General features: G+C 49.2%; 1 protein-coding gene across 3 annotated transcripts in view; it reads left to right on the forward strand.

Moving 5' to 3' along the window:
• Bicral (BICRA like chromatin remodeling complex associated protein) overlaps window positions 1–14,521 on the forward strand; it is an 85,100-nt gene that overhangs the window by 6,768 nt on the left and 63,811 nt on the right. The gene's annotated exons all lie outside the window — the stretch shown is intronic.

The raw sequence follows: 14,521 nt of genomic DNA on the forward strand, positions 1-14,521 counted from the left end.
CGACGTCAGGATCATCTAGAACACATCTCTGCCTCTCTCTTCCTCTCTATTCTGCTTCCCTGAATGCCCGTAGCCCCCTGTGCTAGTTAAAGCTGATAGAGTCACTCTGTGTAAAACGTCTGCTGACGTATTGTTCAAAGAGTTCCGCCTCTGCCTCCTCGGGTGGCCACAAGGTCACAAAGCTGTTAGCAGCGTTGTGCCTCCCAGCCCCGTCTGCCACCATCGCCTCTGTAGCCACCCTGAATCCCCACTTTGCCCAGCACAGGACATTCACGTACTTCCATGTGTCCTGTTTTTCCATGTGTCCTGCTGCACTTTTTAAAGTCGGGCTACCTTAGGCTGGCCACCCTGCTAGACATGCAAGTGTGGCGGGGGCTCGTAAAGCAGGGCTCCTGCAGAGCGTGTGGGCTGAGAGAGAAATGTAATCAGCATGGTGTGAGGCAGGCTAACTAGGTGACAGGGACATTTACTCTTCTACTCCGTTTCTTTTGGCAAATGTTTCATTCAGGTGCTGGGTGCCCGGAGTTCAGCAGTGGACAGGAGAGAGAGGTAACGAGGTCTGGTTTCGTGGCTCCAGTACGCCTAGCAACAAAGCAGGTGCAGGCAACCCAGATCTGTGGGAAAGACTAGTCTGACCAGATCAGCAGTATCAGCCCTGCTGTGTCACGTGGGGACGTAATGACATTGTGATGCCAGCATAGCACGTCCCTGTCTCTCTTCCTCTCTGTTCTGGTTCCCTCTGATGATCTCCGGAGAAATCACACCTGATGTTCAATGGTTTTTTGAGACAAGACCTCGTATAGCCCAAGCTGGCTTCAAACTTGCTGTACAGCCCAGGCTGGCTGCGAATTCCTTATCCTGGTATTTCGTGTGTACCACCACACCCAGCCTTCCTGGGATTCTGAATCCCCTGCCCCAAAACAGAGATCAGAGACGGGATTGGGAGGTGAGCTGAGTCCCACCACCATGGGTCCTTATAAATCATGGCAGAAACTTTACACTTCATCTTGAAGGCACCTTCACATCTCCTAGGGGATACAAGCTGGATAATAACAGTGTCGTGCTAACCCTCCCGCCCCCTCCCATTCTAACCCAGGGTCAGCCTGGAAGCCCCAGGCAGCATGATTCAGAGTCGAGCCAAGGCTGTCAAACGGTTGTCAGTTCAGCAGCTTGCAGGAGCCGGAGGGAGTGGTTGGAGTCACCAACAACTAGAGTTGGGAGCAAGGGAGAGGAGGGATGGGGAAGTGTCAGAGAGAGCTAGAAGGGACGAGACAGGACTTAGTGATAACGGGAAACTTCCACCTGGGGAGCCGAGGCTGTGGAACCTGGGGAACCGTGATGCTCGAGGCTGTGAGCCAGGAGGCACAGGCTTTGAGAGAGCCAGCAGGTCTGTGTTATCCCTCTCCCTAGTACAGCATGCGTTATCCTCTCCATGTGACCAAACACTTGCTTCCTACATGACCTGTCAGTCACGCCCCTCCTCTCTGGGCTGTGTTCTCCATCACTGGTGTGTGTGAGCGGTGAGGCCACTGTCTGCCTCTCTTTCCCCCCATATAACGTGTGCGGTGTGCAGGCTTGCGTGGACGCGTGTTCGAATTGGCGTGGCTGCGTATGTACTTAGATTTGGAAGCGGGCATCAGGAGTCTTCCTGGATGACTCTCCACCTTATTCTTTGACACAGGGTCTCTCAGTTGAACCCAGAAATCGCAGAGGGGCTGGTCTGGTTAGGCAGCTTGTCCTGGGAATTGCCGGCACCAGTTTGAGCTCTGGAATAACGAGCAGGCTGGTGTGCCCGCCCAGCACTCTGTGACCTTCCCTTAGAAGTGTGACAAGGGGGACCTGAGCCTGTTCTCACTTCTGGCTAACGATAGAAGGGGTCCAGGCCCAGAGAGAATGTACTGAGCTGATGAGGAGCGGGGTCTAGTTCATGGGGTCTTGAGATGGAGTGATAACTGTGAGTTGTCTATTCTCTGCATGGGAGCGGTGCTGGGGACTCATTTTCGGACGCTCCCATGCCAGGCAAGTGCTCCATGACTGAGCTACGTTGCTGGCCCTTTTTGGTTTTGAGACAGGGTCACTAAGTTGGTCGGGCTGACGTAAACACACCCCATTACATCAGGCAGTCCTTGAACTTGTCACGCTCCTGCCTCAGCCTCCCTGGTAGCTGGATCGCATTACCATTTACATATAGTTTCGGCTTCTTTTCATGTTAGGACATGTAAGTCTTTCAGAACCTTTGTAATGATTTTTTTTTAAAAGATTTTATTTATTGTATATGAGTACACTGTAGCTGTCTTCAGACACACCAGAAGAGGGCATCAGATCTCATTACAGATGGTTGTGAGCCACCATGTGGTTGCTGGGATTTGAACTCAGGACCTCTGGGAGAGCAGTTGGTGCTCTTAACCACTGAGCCATCTCTCCAGCCCCCGTAATGATTTATTTTTAATTAGAAGAATGTGTGTATGTGTGTGCGTGCGTGGGCAGGAAGGCAGGCCGTGGAGGCTAGAAAAGGTCATCAGATCCCTTGGAACTAGAGTTACAGGCATTTATAAGCTGCATTATGTAGGTGCTGGGAATCGAACCTAGGTCCTCTGGAAGAGCTCTTAACCACTCAGCTCTCTCTGCCCCCCACCCCCCTGTCCTGTCCTGTCCTGTCCTTGCATTACTTAGGACTAAACATCAGGCCTTGAACATGCTAGGCAAGCTCTCTGTCATATCCCAGCCTCAGACTCACTCTGAGGCCAGGCAAGCTTTGAACTCGGGATCTCCTTATTGCTGGGGTTGTAGGCATGCATCACCAGACCCAGGCGTCACCAGACCCAGGCATTATGATTCTTTTGTGTAAACTTTACTGTTTATAATCTTCTATGTTGGGGAATGTTAATCTAACCCCACCTCTCCTAACTGATATCAATAAGCACATGCCTCGAGATTAGGTTAGAACATGCGACAATTGCTGAGTCCCTGTGTGACTCTAAGCTCTGTAAGGACCGTGACTGTGTCTTCTTTGTTATTTGAGACACGGTGTCACAATGTAGACCCGGCTGGGCCTCAGACACGAAGAGATCCGTGTACCTCCATTCCTGGCCTATATCTGGTATCTTCATGCCTGCGTTACTTAGCTTTTCATTGTCACGACGGGATAAACAGGTTAGATAAGTAGCCTGCAAGAAGGGAATGTGTATTTGACTCATGGCCTCCGAGGTTTCAGTCTGTGTCAGTTGGCCCTGTATGCTTCGGGCCCATGGCAGAAGCTTCAGTTGGAGGCCTGTTCACCGTATTGTCCCTTGGAGGTAGGAGAGGAAGAGGTGTATCCTGAATCCCCTCTGAAAGCTTGTCACCAGTGAGTTATTTCCTCCCTCTAGACTCTGTCTCTTAAAGCCAATGGATGACATCAATCCTTCAACACAAGGCCTTTAGGGAACTGTCAGCACAGAGTCAAAATGCTATACCGTGATCCAGTACAAAAGCAGTGCCTGTCAGAGTAGACTCTGGACAGTTACTCGTTCAGGGAGTAAACACTCAGTCTAGAGGCGGGATTGCAGTGATATTTATTCTGTACTTGTTTGTGTAAGAGCATGTGTGTGGAGGTCAGAGGGGCTCTTGAGAGAGTTGGTTCTCTCTTTTCATCTCGTGAGTTCGAACCTAGGTGGCCAGGCTTAGCACCAAGTGCCTCTCTCCCCTGAGCCACCTCACCAGCCCCTGTAGTGATACTTACTATGCATAAGCCCCCAAAGCGAATGATCTGAAGCAGCGACAGTTTTTAAGAGTCATAGGGACCAGTGGGAATTGGATCTGTCTACCACGTGCGTCTTGGGGGGATCCAACTCAGGTTGTCATCTTTACCCGCTGAGCTATCTTGCCAGCCCTCGGTTTCTCTTTATAGGTTGTCATATGAAAAAAGTCTGTGTCTAAAGCTTAGCAGTAGACTAGATCTTTTTTTTTTTTTTTTTTTTTTTTTTGGTACTTAGTTCAAGTCATAACACTGGAAGAGAGAAGGGGGCGAGGTGAGTGAGGGAGGGCTTGAAAGCAGCTGTGTCGGCCTTGTGTGTAGTAATGTGCAGAAGGTCTGACTGAGAGGATAAGAGAGAGCCCGTGTGTCAGTCACGGATATGCTGAGGTAGCACTATTGAGTGTCCTGTCAAGGGGGACCCGCTCGTGCCGAGAGACTGCCTCCTCCTTTAGTTTGCAACTTAACTAAAGCTTGCCGATGCGTACTTTTAAAAGTTGCCGGTTTTCGGGGGACAGCGACACCCACGTGTAGGTAAAGGGTGTGTGTAGCCGGCCCGAGGTTTCTCTTTTCTAGGAGGCCCCAGCGTCTATGGTGACCGGTGACTCTTGACTTGCCTAGACAGAGGTACAAGCATCTCCGTGGTGGTTTGTGGGGGAGGAGCATCATTTAGTGACTGACATCTTTCGCACGCATGTTTGTGTGTTTGTGACAGGGTCTCGTGTGGCCCAGTCGGCTCCAGAGTCACCGTATAGCTGAGGTTAGCCTTGCACTCCCAGTCCTCCTGACTGCATTCCGAGTGTGAGCGTTACTCCGGTGACTGTGTGAGCATTGCGTGCTGTTCTTCCTGCTCATTGCCTTAAGCTTAACTCAAGTGACAAAGACTTCATTTGTGTCTGAGGAGCAGCTGTGAAGCAGAAGGAACCTAGGGTGAAAGGGGTTTTTTTGAGGGGGTGGTTCAGACAGGATTTCTCTGAGTAGCCTTGGCTGTCCCAGAACTCACAATGTAGGCCAGGCCGGCCTGGAACCCACAGGAGCCATCCACCTTGTTCTTATTTATTTCTCCCCTAAGAATTTATGTTTTGTCTTAGGGTTTCCTTGCTGCAAAGAGACACCATGATCACAGGACACTCTTATAACGGGGAACATTGAACTGGGGCTGGCTCACGGTTTCAGAGGTTTTGTCTGTTATCCTCATGACGGGAAGCACGGCAGTGTGCAGGCAGATATGGTGCTAGAAGTTCCGAGAGTTCTACACATCTTGATCCGAAGGCAGCCACGAGGAGACTGTCTTCCACAGGCTCCCAGGAGCGGGGTGAAGGGGAGGGGTGGTCTCTTTCCCACTGGGCAGACCCTACACATAGGAACCTCAAAGCCCCACCCCTTCAGTGACACACTTCCTCTATCAACGCTATACCTCCAATAAGGCCACACCTCCTAAGAGTGCCACTTATCATGGACCAAGCTTCTTCAAACCATCACATGTTTTGATCATGCGTATGTGTGTATGACCATGTGAGGGCACAGGGAGGCTGTAAGAGAGCTCCCTGAAGGAGCTGTGATCACAGGGAGTTGACATAGGTGTTGGGAACTGAACTCAGGTCTTCTACAAGAGCCACCTCTCCAGCCCTTTCCTCTCTCCCTCCCTTGGGGGGGGGGGAGCACTCATGCAGAGGTCAGAGGACAACAACTTTCAGGAGTCAGTTCCGACCCCACCTCATTGAGGTGATATCCCTTACTTTCTGTTGCCGACTACTGCAGGCTAGCTGGCCCAGGAGCTGAACTTCCAGGTAATTCTCCTGCCTCTGCCCTCTGCCCTCTGCCCCCTGTCCTCTACCCTCTGCCTCCCACCTGTCTGTTGGAATGCTAGGTTTATAGATGTTTGCCTCCATACTGGGCTTTTTACATTGTTCCTGGAGATCAAAGTCAGTCCTGCCTCTTGGCTAGCTTTTGCTCCCTGAGCTGTCTTCCAGACCCCTACCATGTCCCTAGAAACAGTCTCTCTCACTGGGACCTAAGGCCTGTTCATTAGGCTGGCCAGTGAGCCCCGGGAATCTCTTAACCACCTGTCAGCACTGAGACTTTAAGCATCCCCTACCATACTTGGCTTTTTCTGTGGGTGCTGGGGATTGAACCCAAGTCCTCATGCTTGCGCGGTGAGCACATTACTGTCTCCCATCCACCCCATTTTGCTCGTTTGTTTTTGAGGCAGGTTCTCCCTGTGTCGCTCAGCCTGGCCTTTAATTGGTACTCCTCCTGAGTTTGCCTCCGAAGCACAAGGGTTAAGGTGAGCCCTGCCATATCATAGTCTTTCCTGTATTTTTAGAACATGCGAGAGTTGGCGCTGATTCGAGGCAGTATTGAATCATTGCATGGCGTATGCGAGACGTAGGTGTGGTGTGTATGAACCTTCCTTTCCTTAACAAGAAGCAGAAACAGGGCTGGTGAGGTGGCTCGTGGGTAAGGAAGCTCGTCGTCAAGCTTGAGGACATGAGGTCAGTCCTTAGAGCCACACAGAGAAAGGTGAGAGCTAGAACTGGTTCCTGACAGTTGCCCCCTGACCTCCACAGCACACGAAGGCACGCACATGCACACACAGTGAATAAATGGTTCAGTGAAAAGGAGGCAAAACCAAATGTCGTAAGGGACGGCTGCTTGGAGAGAACACATGGAGCACATTTCTAGGAGCCTGATACCCTTCCTAGAATTCTGAGGCATAACTCTGTCAGCGACGCCTCCATGGGAAGCATATATATATATATATATATATATATATATATATATGTATGTATGTATGTATGTATGTATGTATGTATGTAGAGAGAGGAGGGAGGGAGGAGAGATTTATTGCAATGCTGACTGCCTATGAATGGAAGGTCCAAAAATCCAGTAGCTATTCAGTCCACAAAGGTGCTTGTCTCAGTTGGTCAGTATAGCCGGAATCCTGAACATTTAGGCTGTAACGACTAAAGCAATGGACTTGCTAGGGAGAACAAGCAGGCAGAGAGAGAGCTTCCTTCTCCATGTCCTTAAAGTGGCCGCCTGCAGAAGGTGTGGCGCAGATCGAGGGCGACTCTTCTCACCTCAAAATATCTGGATTAAAAATGTATCTTCCGGGACTGGGGATTTAGCTCAGTGGTAGAGCGCTTACCTAGGAAGCGCAAGGCCCTGGGTTCGGTCCCCAGCTCCGAAAAAAAGAACCAAAAAAAAAAAATGTATCTTCCCACCTCAAATGATTTAATTAAGAAAAAAAATCCCCTGGGAGTTGGAGAGACAGCTCAGCGGTTAAGAGCACTGACCGCTCTTCCAGAGGTCCTGAGTTCAATTCCCAGCAACCACATGGTGGCTCACAACCATCTGTAATGGGATCTGATGCCTTCTTTTGGCATGCGGGTGTATATGCAGATAGCACGCTCACATAAAATAAATAAATAAATTTTAATACTTCTTTAAAAAAAGAAAAAACCTTCACAGGTGTGCCTAGCTTCTCAGGTTTTAGTTAATTCCATGTGTAGTCAGGTTGCAAACAACAGCCGTCATAGCTTCCTTTTTGTGTTTAAATCTTTTTTTTATAAAAATCTTTATTTTGATTTATTAAGCATACAGCATTCTGCCTGTGTGTACATCTGCAGGCCAGAAGAGGGCACCAGATCTCATTACAGACGGTTGTGAGCCCCCATGTGGTTGGTGGGAATTGAACTCTGGACCTCTGGAAGAGCAGTCAGTGCTCTTAACCACTGAGCCGTCTCTCCAGCCCCGTGCTTTAAAATTGCTATCACATTTATTTATTCATAAGTGTGTGTTGGAGTTAGGAGAGCTTAGTCAGCAGAGCGTTTGCTATTGCAAGCATCGAGATGTGAGTTCGACTTCTAGAACCAACATTTAAGAAAAGGCTGGACATGGTAGTCCACACTTACAGTCCCACCTCTGCGAAGGCATGGCTAGAGGATTCCTAGACCTTGCTGGCTGGCCAGCCTAGCCTACCCGCTGAGTCCCCTCCTGCGGGAAATCCCATCTCAAAGAACAAGGTAGAGAGCCGGTAAGAAAGAACACTTGAACATGTCCTCTGGCCTCCACACGTTTGAATACTTACAGACACAGTGGAGCACGCGTGAGGACAAGCATACATGTTCAAGCAAGTCCACACACACACACACACACACACACACACACCTGTACAGTTACAAAATAACCAAGGTGCATGGTGCCTGAGGAACACTCAGAATTATCTCTCCTTCCCACCTACAGGAGGCCGGGTGGTGGGTCACGCCTGTAATTCCAGTATTTTGGAGGCTGAGGCAGGAGGATTTAGAGTTTGAGACCAGCCTGAGCTTACAGAGACCCTCTTTTTTTTTTTTTAAGATTTATTTATTTATTACATATAAGTACATTGTAGCTGTCTTAAGACACACCAGAAGAGGGCATTGGATCTCATTACAGATGGTTGTGAGCCACCATGTGGTTGCTGGGATTTGAACTCAGGACCTCTGGAAGAACAGCCAGTGCTCTTAACCACTGAGCCATCTCTTCAGCCCCCTCCTTTTTTTTTTTTTTTTTTTTTTTGCTTGTTTGTTTTATTTGTTTTTAAAGCAATTATATGAGGAAAAAAAGAGAAGCATGTTAGTTGGGATATAAGACGTGACTCTGTTAAAAGCAGTCATCTGTGTGTTTTCTGTATGCGTGTGGGTATACACGTCAGAGCAAGCTTGTGAGAGCTACTGTGGAAGCCTCTTATTGTCTCTTACTTTCCGGGTTCCAGGGATCAAGCTCAAGTCTATAGGTCTGGTGGCAACCCTCTCTTCTCTCTACTTCAACCATTGTCCTTCCCATGAGGGAAGGGATAAAAACAACTACCACTACCCAGGAGCCTAACGGCTGTCTCAGTTCCACACAGCCATGCTGAGGAGGACGTCTTGGCTGAACGTCCTAAGTCTGGAGAACACTGTTGGTGGGGACAAGTCACTAGCCTTTGTGAAGCATCTGCTACCTCCAGCAGCAGCCAGGTGCCTTGACACAACAGAGACTCAAGAAGTGGTCACTTAGTGTCCTGATGCAGGATGCCACAGCTGCCCAGGGGAGATGGGGAGGTATAAAAATAGACAAAGCCTGGTCCTCGTCTCTTGGAGCCTCGGAGTCCAGGCTCCAGAGTGACTATGAGTCACTCGATGTGGTGTGTGTTATCAAGGGAAAGGAAGTTGTTTGGAAGTACAAAGGAGAGAGGAGCGAGGGTAAGGACAGGAGCCAGAGGAAATGAGTGTCCCCGGAAAGGGGGGACAGGAACAGAACTGACTGGCAGGCATCCTGGGGTTTCTGGAGAACATCAGAACTCCTGGCATCTGGGTCGTTCAGGATGGGAAGGTGAAGAGAATGGGTTGGAACTGGGAGGGCAGTGTTAAGGCCGTTGCAGTGGTTCCCTGGAAAAGCCAATGGGGCCAAACAGAAGCAGTGGGAAGGAGATGGAGATCACCCAAGAATGATTTGTGCTCCGAGGCCAAAGTGTGAATCCGTTAGGTATTTTTTTTTCTCTTTTTTTTCGGGGCTGGGGACCGAACCCAGGACCTTGCACTTCCTAGGCAAGCGCTCTACCACTGAGCCAAATCCCCAACCCCAGGTATTTTATTTTTATGTTTGTTTGGTTTGGTTTTCGGTTTTTCAAGAGAAGGTTCCTCCTTATAACAGTCCTGGGTGTACTGGAAATCACTTTGTGGACCAGGTTGGACTTGAACTCCCAGCTCTGGGATCAAAGGCTTGTGCCACCATGCCCAGCCAGTCTGAATTTATAAAGTAGGCACATACTTACCCAATGTCTGTGCCTGGTGTTGAAACCAACCAAAGGATTGCTCAGGACAAGGATTTAAGGTACAAAAGGAGTTGTGTGGTCCAGAAGGGCTTTTTACTCAATCCACGGCGTTTCCACAGACCTACAAATAAAGCTAGTCTCCAGCGAGCTGTTAAACTCCCCCGCAGAGACTGACTGGCCACAGCGGGAGCCTGCTGCTTTGCCCTGCCCTGGAGAGAGGCTATCTGTCAAACTTCTGTTATTAAAACTAGAATTTGCTGTGTGCGATAGTGCAAGCCTGCAATTCCAGTGCTTGGGAAGTGGAGGCAGGAGGATTGCTACAAGTTCAAGACCAGCCTGGGCTGTATAGTGAGACCCTATTGTCATCGAAGAGTAAAATATAAAAAAAGTATATTTTTAAAAAGTATTTTTAAAAAGTAAGGCAAGGGGTTGGGGATTTAGCTCAGTGGTAGAGTGCTTGCCTAGCAAGCACAAGGCCCTGAGTTTGGTCCCCAGCTCCGAAAGAAAGAAAAAAGAAAAAAAAAAAAAAAAAAAGTAAGGCAAGGGCTGGAGAGATGGCTCAGAGGTTAAGAGCACTGTCTGTCCTTCTAGAGGTCCTGAGTTCAAATCCCAGCAACCACATGGTGGCTCACAGCCATCTGTAGTGAGAGCTGAGGCCCTCTGCTGGCCTGCAGGTGTACATGCAGGCAGACCGCTGTATACATAATAAATGAATAAATCTTTTAAAAAATATAATCAGGCCACTAATAAGTTCTGAAGAGTGACCAAGAAAAAAACCTAAAAGTAAGGCAAGGCATGAGGGACGGCGGCCCAGCAGTTAAGAGCACTGGCTGCTCTTGTGGAGAACCTAGGTTTGATTCCCAGCACCCACATGGGGGCTCACTGGGTTGTAACTCCAGTTCCAGAGGACCTGACACTCTCTGGTCTCCTCCAGTGCCGAGCATACACGAGGCACACATGCCTAGATGCAGGCCAGTTGCTTGTGAGATAAAAATAAATGATGATAAGCAAGCAGAGCGGGGGCTCAGAGTGGGTCGGATGCACAGGGGTAAAGGACGTTTTGGGGCAGGCAGGCCTCTGAGAGCCTAGCCCATCACCTCGCAGTCTCTTCCCCTCCCTCAGTGGGAATCTGCCTCTCCCCGGCTGTGCTTACCTCTGCTCTGAAATGGTGGCTTTGACCTTTAGTTTTGTGTGCTCTTGTGTGCCTGTGTCCAGAGGTCAACATCTGGTGTGTGTTCTTCAGTTGCTCTCCAACTTTTCTCTCTCTCTCTCTCTCTCTCTCTCTCTCTCTCTCTCTCTCTCTCTTTGATACAGGGTTCCCTCCCTCCCTGAGACCACACCCATCCACCCACCCATCCATCCTCCCACCCAGCTACCCATCTGTCCGTCCGTCCATCCATCCATACATCCCAGGTACTTGTCCGCAAGCTTCACTGCTGCTGTCCGTATGGACTGCTCTTGTTTCTTCTTTACTTTCTCCACTTTTCTTATTTGTCTGTGGCGATGGGGACAGCATAGTGACAGTGGATCTACCGTTACCACAGTAGAGAGGCCTTGGCTGCACCCACCCAAGGGGGTTTCCTTTCTGAAGTGGCAGGAAGGAGGTTTTGAGGTTTGTGAGTATTGCTTCTGAGTATCTGAGCGAGAGATTTGCTTGCCCACATTTGTGATATCTTGGCAAGCTAGCAACCTGAGAAGATGCTTTCTGGTTGGTTTTGTGTGTGGTTTTTACTTTTAAAGTGGAGAAGGATTTACACCTTGGTGAAACTGTGCTTAATGGGCTGGAGAGATGGCTCAGTGCTGTTCCTGCAGAGGACCCTGGTTCAATTCCTAGCAACCACATGGTGACTCCCAACCATTGTAATGGGATCCGATGCCCTCATGTGTCTGAAGATAGTTACAGTGTACTCGTGTACATTTAATTAATTAATTAATAAAAGTTACTGTTAACTTTAGGGCCTAATCTAACATAATTCCCAAGCGATTGGGAACCTCAGTATGCTGTGAACTGTAACCAGGAAAAAATAAACTCATACATACATTCATACACTCCTAAACACACATGCACACATACTTCATGTAAGTGGAAACAGTTAAAGAATCTTTCTTCAGAGTCTCCCTCCTGGAGTTGTCAGTAGTGTGTAAGGGCTGTGTACACTTGATTATGGGGCAGATCCTGGGGAACTGTGTAGACAGGTGTAATGGATTATTGCCGTAGCCATGGTATGTGCCTGTCAGATGTGCGCAGAAAAGTCATTTGCTGATTTTCGTCATTCTGTGTGTTAGTTGGTCGCATTTTTGTTTGTCTTTCGAGACAGGGTTTCTCTCCGTAGCCCTGGCTGTCCTGCAACTTGATTTGTAGACCAGGCTGCCCTCAAACTCAGAGGTCTGCCTGCCTCTGCCCCAGAATGCTGGGATTACAGGTGTGTGTCGCCACGCCTGGCTCAGACATTCTTTCAATAAGCTTGGAGGCCTTTTTTGAAAAAAATCTCCATTCCCATGGCATTCTAATGTGAAACACAGGTCTTGAGACTGGGTCTCAGTCAGAGTCTGAAAGCTGCTGTTGTGGACACAGAAGGCAAGGTGGCGTTTTGAGAAGTGACTTTGACTGTGGTAGATTGCCTCAGAATAAGGACGAAGGGAGGGGTCTAGGCAAATCGTTTGTTGTCCCAGGGCTAGGAGTCACCACAGTCAGAGTGTGGGGCATAGGAGAGGCTTGCTGAGCAGAGGGCTCTGTGGGGAGAGACCGGAGTTTGATCCCTGGGCTTCATGTGGTTATAGGAGAGAACTGATTCCCAAAAGTTGTCCTCTGACCCCCACACACATGCCCCCTGAAAAACACAAAATAAATAAAATGACAATGACGTTGACGTTGACCATTACGATGACGATGACGATGATGTCTGTATCCAGGGAAGCTGGAGGAGATAAGGAACAGTTGGTTCCTGGGCTGGGGACGTAGCTCAGTGGTAGAGAATAAGTAACCTTCATGAGGTTCTGGGTTCAATCTGTAGTAAGATAAGAAAGTCCGAGCCAAACCTTGGTCCTTCCCAGTTGTGTCCTCTGACGTGATTTCCGTAAGACAATCTGTTTTTTGTTGTTGTTTGTTCTTTGTTTCGAGTTTTTTTCCCATTACAATTTAGCTACAGGCTCATGTAGCCCAGGCTGGCCTGAAACTCACTGTGTTAAGGATGACCTGGCACTCCTGATCCTCCTGGCTTCACCTTCCAAAATGCTAGGATTACGGCTATGAGCCACCATGCTCGATGGAGGGGGAGCTCGGGACCCTAGGCAAGGCCAGAACTCTAGTGAGAGCCATGCCCACAGCCCGTTTCCAAATTTTATCTTATTATCTTTAATTATGCGTAGCCATACGTGTCCACACATGGCTATATGTGCAAGTGAATGCAGGTGAGGAGGAGGCTAGAGGTGGCGTCAGTTACGCTCAAGCTGGAGTTGCAGATGTTTGTGAGTCCCCTGATGTGAGCTCAGGTCCCCTACACCGGCAGTGCTGTAACCACTGAGCCACGTCCCTAGATTCCGGCAGTGCTGTAACCACTGAGCCACGTCCCTAGATTCCAGCTTTTGTTTGAGACACAGCCCAGGCTGACCCAAGACTTTGCATATAGTTAAAGATGAGGTTACAGGCAGGAGCCTAAGCTCCGGGCCTTCGGTTTAGGGGTCTGTATCTTAGTTCATTACAGAGTGGCCAGGGTTGAGGCCCAGCATGGGCCTGTACTGAGCGTTGCCCCAGCTGGGGAGCTTGTGTTTTGAGCAACTCCCCAGTCAGTGAGGTGCAGATGGAGCTGGGGTGCATTTCTGCTTTAGAGAGATGCCTCTGCATCTGGAGGAGATTGATGGGGGGCCAAGCAAGAGATGAAGCCTGAATGTCTGTGGAGGAGAAGGGCTGGCTTTAGGGGAGGCTCATGTGTGGGCTCTGTGCTTTGAAGGAAAGAATGAGGAAGCAGAACTCTACAGTGTCCAGGGCGTGGCTGAGGGGAAAGGTTTGAGTCACAAATGTGGAGACTAGAAAGAACAGTTAGAAGAAATGGTCACGTGACTCTCCGTGCGTCCTGCTTTCTGTGGGTAAGATGAACTCATAAGGCTTCCATGCCAGGCCCTTGTGTTCTGTTCCTCCTGAACACCCGTGCCCCTCGCTCTTGACTCTCAGTTTCTGAACAACCTCCTGGTTGTGTCAGATATGACTCATGTTAACTCACAAGGAGATGACTCTTGTACCCAACTGGTATTTGACTGGTGTGATTCATCACCAGTCAACGTGCGAACATGGTGCGTGCAACGTGAGAGTGAGTGTTTGTACCTTTGCACAGGGCGTCCTCCGTCGACACCTGGTTAACCCTTTGGTGTTCCAAGAACCATGCGCCTTTAAACCATGTGGCCCTTGAATGACCAGAATGGTCCCAGATGTCAGTCCCACAGTGTCCCTTCTCCTTGCTTTCCCTCTTTTTACTTTGTGTGTGTGTGTGTGTGTATGTTCACATGTGTGTGCACACGTGTGTGTGCATGTGCCTGTGGAGGCAGGACAACCTGGGGTGTCATTTGTCAGAAGTTACCTACCTTGTTTTGGAGTCAGGCTCTCTCTGGCCTGGAACTCATCAGAGAGGCCCTCCTCGCTGCCCTCTGGCCTTCCCTTCCTGCCTCCCTAGTGCTAGGGCTACAAGCTCCTGCCATCAACACCCGGCTCTTTATCATGGCTTCTGGGGCTGAACTCAGGTCCTCATGTTTGTGCAGCAGTGTCTTTACTGACTGAGCCGTCTCTCCTGCCCTCCTCAGTGTTCCGTGAGTGTGGAGAATACATCTTAGAGGCCTGCTTAATACCTGCTTCTCTCTCTCCCCCATCTCATTAATAAGTGACCATTACATCAACCCCTTCTTCAGACGTCTTGTTTATTTTGTGTTTTCTTATTTGTTCTGTTTTTTTTTTTTTTTTTTTTCTTTTTTTCGGAGCTGGGGACCGAACCCAGGGC

The sequence above is a fragment of the Rattus norvegicus genome, chromosome 9 (genome assembly GCF_036323735.1).
Source record: "Rattus norvegicus strain BN/NHsdMcwi chromosome 9, GRCr8, whole genome shotgun sequence".
Classification (NCBI taxonomy): domain Eukaryota; kingdom Metazoa; phylum Chordata; class Mammalia; order Rodentia; family Muridae; genus Rattus; species Rattus norvegicus.